This window comes from Mustela nigripes, chromosome 2 (assembly GCF_022355385.1).
Source record: "Mustela nigripes isolate SB6536 chromosome 2, MUSNIG.SB6536, whole genome shotgun sequence".
Classification (NCBI taxonomy): domain Eukaryota; kingdom Metazoa; phylum Chordata; class Mammalia; order Carnivora; family Mustelidae; genus Mustela; species Mustela nigripes.
In genome coordinates, this window is record NC_081558.1 from 1,500,534 (window position 1) to 1,506,013 (window position 5,480).

Consider the following 5,480-nt stretch of genomic DNA (forward strand, 5'->3'; position numbering starts at 1 on the left):
CAGCTCAAGTATGTCCCGCTGTTCCCCACAGCTCTTGGCTTCCTACACACCTCCTCCAGTTTGTGGCTTATGTGCCTCCTCTCTCTCTCCCAATTCCTCCCGGGTCTGGCTGCTCTCACTGAGCTCCGTGTCCTCGGGGTCCCCCCGCATCGTGGCAGGGGGCAGGCTGGACTGTGTTCCGCGTGGGGATGGACCACGGTGTGTGTTTATCCTCCACCCGCTGATAGACACTTGGGGTGTTTCTGCCTCCTGGCCGTTGTGGATGCTGCCGGCGTGAACACAGGTGTGCGAGAGCCTCACGACCCTGCTTCCAGTTCCCATATGGTGGATAATTCTATGTAATTCACATGGTAATTGTATTTCACAGTTTGAGGAGCACCAAACCCGTTTTTCCCTGCGACCGCCCCCATTTTCTGTTCCTACAAGACTTTTTTTTAAAAATTTATTTGTCAGACAGAGAGAGAGAGTACACACAAGTAGGCAAAGAGGCAGGCAGAGGCAGTGAGAGAAGCAGGCTCTCTGCCCAGCAAGGAGCCCGATGCAGGACTCGATCCCAAGACCCTGGGATCAGGACTTAAGCTGAAGGCAGCAGCTTAAGCCACTGAGCCATCCAGGTGTCCCCCCATAAGACTTCTGACTCCACATCCTCATCAGTTCTGGTTCTGGACAACAGCCCTCCTGATGGGCTCTCCCTCTTCAATTCCTCCTTTGTGAGGAGTGTACGGCCAACTGTGAAGTCAGAGGCTAAGACTGCCTCCACGTCTGATGCCGTGTGCAAGTGCTGGGGTGTTCTGCACTGAACTGTGTCCCCTCAAACTTCATGCTGAAGTCCGCACCCCCAATATCCCAGAACTGTTATTTGGAAATACGGCCTTTACAGAGCTGATCAAATTAAAATGAGGTCATGAGGGTGGGTCCTGGCCCTAGACGACTGGTGTCCTTATAAAATGGGACACTTGGACAGACCAGCACAGACCCGCACAGGGAGTACGTCCTGTGAAGACGGAGGCAGAGCTGAGATGACGCTTCTACAGGCCAAGGGTCACCACAACTGCTGTGACCCGCAGGATCTAGGAGAGAGCTGGGGGCAGGTTCCCCTTCTTGGCCCCGGAAGGAACCAGCCCTGCTGCCACCTTGAATTTCGGATTCTGACCTCCAGAGCCGGGAGACAATCAGTCCCTGCTGTTCGTGCCCGTCAGTTTGTAGAGCCCCATTCCGGCAGCCCCAGGAGACTTGCAGGGAGATCCCCACACGACTCTTGGCTGTGACAATGCCCTAGAACAACTCAGAACTCACTAAAAGCTGTTACAGTTGCAGTCGCGGTTCACAGGGATTAACACGGCAGATTAAGACCAGAGAGAGGAGCACACGGCAGAAGGTGGCTGTCTCAGGCCACGCAGGCGGCTCTAGCAGGACACCACTGCCTCAGTAGCTGATGAACAACACCTATTTATTTCTCAAGGCTCTGGAGGCTGGAAGTCCAACTTCGAGGCACCGGCAGCTTCCATGTCTGGAGAGAACCTGCTTCCTGGTTAACAGATGGCCGTATTCCCCCCATGTCCTCACACGGAGTGGGGAGCTCTCTGGAGCCACTCTTGTAAGCACGCTCTTCCCATTCATGGGGGCTGCACCCTATGACCTAATCCCCTCCCGGAGCCCCTACCTCCGGGGAGTAGGGGTTCAGCATACGGTAGGGGTGCTCCTCTCTCTGGTCTTAATCTGCCGTGTTAATCCCTGTGAACCGCGACTGCAACTGTAACAGCTTTTAGTGAGTTCTGAGTTGTTCTGAGTAGGGGTTCAGCATACGGATTTTGGGGGCACACAGACATTAGCCCACGGCCCCAGGAGAACACAACATGGCGCTTCCACTGCCCTCCCCCTGGGCAGTGAGGGGCTGTTGTTCTTGGGACATGTGGGACGACACGCATGGAGTATCACCAATCCAGATGACCCCCTAACTTCCAGTTTTGGGGTTCACGGTTTTTACTGGGGCTCCACTGCATAGTCGTGACTGACTCATTGACTGACTCGCTGATTGCCCACATGGCTGATTTTAGCCTCCAAGAGCTCATCTCCCAGGAACTGAGGGAAAAGTCTGGCCTTTCTTTTTGAGCAATCCTAAATTTTGCCTACACATCCTTTTAACAAGCTCTTTGTCCCCTTGAATTCCCCCTTGGCTCTCTTCTGGCAAGACTGGCCTTCTCGAGACTTCTTCAAGAAAAATTTTAAAAAGAAAGCTAGCACAGTGGCCCCATGAGTACCCCATGGGCCATGGGGACATAGAAGGGGTCTTGCTTGGGACAGTAAAACCCAAAATGTGGACTTCTCTTCCAAGGACACCAGGACTCCAGCCGCTGACCTCCATGCGGTGGATGCTGTGTGTGGGCTGAGGCCGGCGATCTGTGTTTTCCAGGTAGGGCCAGTCAGATGTGGGGGACCATAGCGTTTTAGCTGGCACCTGTCCAACACGTGGCTTGATGTAACACTGACGGTGACCACTAAGGACAGCTTTGGCTGCACCCAGTATTTTGTTATGAAGCATTGCCTATTGTTCAGTTCTAAATAGTTTATTTAGGGGCATCAGGGTGACTCATCAGTTAAGTGTCCGACTCTTGATCTCAGCGAAATAGTTTATTTAGTTTATTTGGCTATGATTTCTTCTTGGAATCATTAATATGCTAGAACTAATTTTAGATTTTCAATTAAATTTCGTTAGTTCAGCTATCTAATTAAGCTGCACTGCTGTGAGACATGTACACTGAGGGTAGAATTTGTGGGTTTCATTGACATTTGCTTTGTGGTTAGGTGCGTGGTTAACTTTTGTAAATATTTCGTGTGTGCCTAAAAATGTAAGTTTATCTCCTAAAATAGGGAATATAGACCCATTAAGTCAACCTGTCTAATGCTGAGTTTTGGTACCAGGTACACAAGAGTTTAGATTTTTCTCTCTTCCATTTTGTGTCTTTTGTTTTTTACCAAAAAAACGCTAAAAACACCTACCTGGCTTAAAACAACAACAACAAATCTAAGCTCACAAATTCTTTTAAGTTTAGAATATTTGTACTTTCCTCCCCTTCTCCTGCATTTTGTATCTTTCTCACTCTACTTTTTGGAAGCTATCGATTTCAGTTCTATTACTGAAGATGCTCTTAAAATTTTATCATGCGTGCTCGTGCTTCATTTAACGAAGGCTGAAATTCATCACTAATCTTGCCTTTTCCCTCCGAGCCTTGGAGTCTTTCAACTGTACTCATCCCTCTGTCTTCTTGCTGGTTCAGCCTTGGGATCGTGCACCCCAAGTTGCCTCTGGTTTCTGTTCGGACATCTGCTGGTGCCCTTAACCAGCATTCCTTTGTGGGTGGCCTGTCTTTACTACCTAGTTACTTCTATAATCTTGTCGCTGTTTTTATTCTGTAGATTTACTCTGAGGATTTATCTGTAATGCTTGGCACTGTGCCTTTCAAATCTGAAGATTCAGGTCTTAGGGAAGTTCTGGAAAGTTCCCAGCTACTTTCAAAGACTGACTTCATTTGTCTAGTCTCTCCTTCTCAAACTCCAGGGAGCTACGCACCCTGCTTACCTCCGTGCACATCTCAGACTGCCCCTACTCGTGATTACTGTGGTAGGCAGAATTCCAAGAGGTTCCTAAGATCTCTGCCCTGGCACACATGACCTGTATTAGCCCTTCCTTCCAAGTGAGAAGAACCGCTGAAGATGACGCCATGGTCACTCCCTTGATTAGGCCGCACTAGAGCACACGTGGCTCCCACTGTGGCCTGACATTCTGTAGAACTCCAGCCCAGCAAACTGCAGTGAGTCTCCTCTGCTGGCCTGGACCAAGGGGCTGCCGTGTGGTCAGGGGCCTGTGAGCTAAGACCAGCCCCTGGCCAACAGGCAGCAAGGGAGTGGGGGGCCTCAGCCCCATAACACAGGGTCACAAATTCTGGCAACAATAGGGAATTCAGCAGTGGGTCCTTCCCCAGCTGAGCCTCCGGATGAGAATGCGGCCCGAGTAACACGTAACTTGCTGCCTAGTGAGACTGTGAGGACCCAGCTGAGATGTGCCAGGATTCTGCACACAGAAAGTGCAAGCGATTGTGTGCTACTGTAAGCTGCTTTGTCTGTGGTAATGTGTGGTGGCCACAGCTGACGGACTCACTCTCTCTGCGCTGGCCCCCACTTTCCCTGCTCCTGCTACAGGGCGTTATGCATCCTGTCCTTGCTGTGTGGAAATCTGCTCCTTCCATGGCCACTTACTGAGTTCCTGCTTATCCTTCAGAACTCAGATAACACATCCCTCCCCCAGGAAGCCCTTCCAGACCGCCTCTGCACTCCCCGCTCCCCCCCCCCCGGCTAGATCAAAGCTCCTTTTTATAGACTCAAAACCCCATGGACACGTCTTGATTTTCAAACCTGAATTGCAGCTGTAATTTTAATTTATCTGGGTCCCTGCCACTGAGGTTTAAGCTCTCTGAGTGCAGCGAATCTCATCTACCTCATTCAGGGCTGGGTACTCAGGACAGAGCATCTAGGCCTGGTCTGTCATAAACATCAGACGGGCGGGAAGCTGAATGAATAGTGCTTCTATATTCGATGCTAAACAGCACCGGGCCCCTTCTGCGGTGTAATGACAGTGATGACAGGACAATTCGGAGAACACAGGCATCCTTAGAAAACCCACGGGCTTGGGGGGGGGGGTGCCGGGAGCAGGGGCAGCTGGGCTGAATGAATATAGTGTGTGTGTGTCTGGCCGGGGGCGTGTCAATGAGCTCACACACTAAAGTTGAGTTTCCAGCCCTAATCGCAGAGGTGAATCTTGGTGTCTTTGTCCCTAAAACATTTCATCAAGCGATTCTCGGAGATTCCCTGGCCCCTCAGAGGGCCCTGCAGCTCAAGTGTTAGAATAAAGGGGTAAGTGTTACACGGCTCCACTCCCCGCCGCCCCCGCGCATCTCCCCTTTCTCATCGGCTTGGGAGGGTGGCGGTGAGGCACGGACTGGCCATTCCCAGCAGGGACACGCTCCCTTGAGGAGGGGATGCCTCGGCTGGGCCCCCGCACTAGGCTCCAGACTTAACCATGAACTCACAGCGCGCAAATCTGAATTTCAAGTGAACAGCAAATGCCTGTTTGCTTAGGGTGAGGATGTCCCAGACGTTGCACAAGACGCATGAACGGCTGTGTTCCGGAGGTTCTCTACAGACACACAGCCAGCAGGGCGGGGAGACGCATTTAAGGAACCAGCTCACAGGCCACGGGGCGCGGAGTCGGAAACCCGCCGCGGCCTGGAGACCCAGGGCGGAGCGCACGCTGCAGCGCCAGCCCCGTCCTCTCCTCTGAAGGCCGTCAACGGATGGCGTGCGGCCCACCGCAGCCCCGACGGCCATCTGCTGACTCGACCTCTACTAGTTTGAAAGTTAATCACAGCTGGGGACGCCTGGGGGGCTCAGTCGGGGAAGCGTCCGCCTTGGCTCCGGCCCTG

General features: G+C 52.1%; 1 protein-coding gene across 2 annotated transcripts in view; it reads left to right on the plus strand.

Annotated features, from left to right (window-relative positions):
* Positions 1-4,813: 4,813 nt before the first annotated feature.
* The window catches only part of TMPRSS9 (transmembrane serine protease 9), a 29,707-nt gene continuing 29,040 nt past the window's right edge, over positions 4,814-5,480 (plus strand). The window contains exon 1 of one of the 2 annotated variants that reach the window (XM_059388570.1): positions 4,814-4,911. The gene's annotated coding sequence lies outside the window, so the exon portion shown is untranslated. Of the gene's footprint in view, positions 4,912-5,399; positions 5,415-5,480 lie in introns of those variants that run through there. The other variant, XM_059388572.1, reaches the window with a different exon arrangement.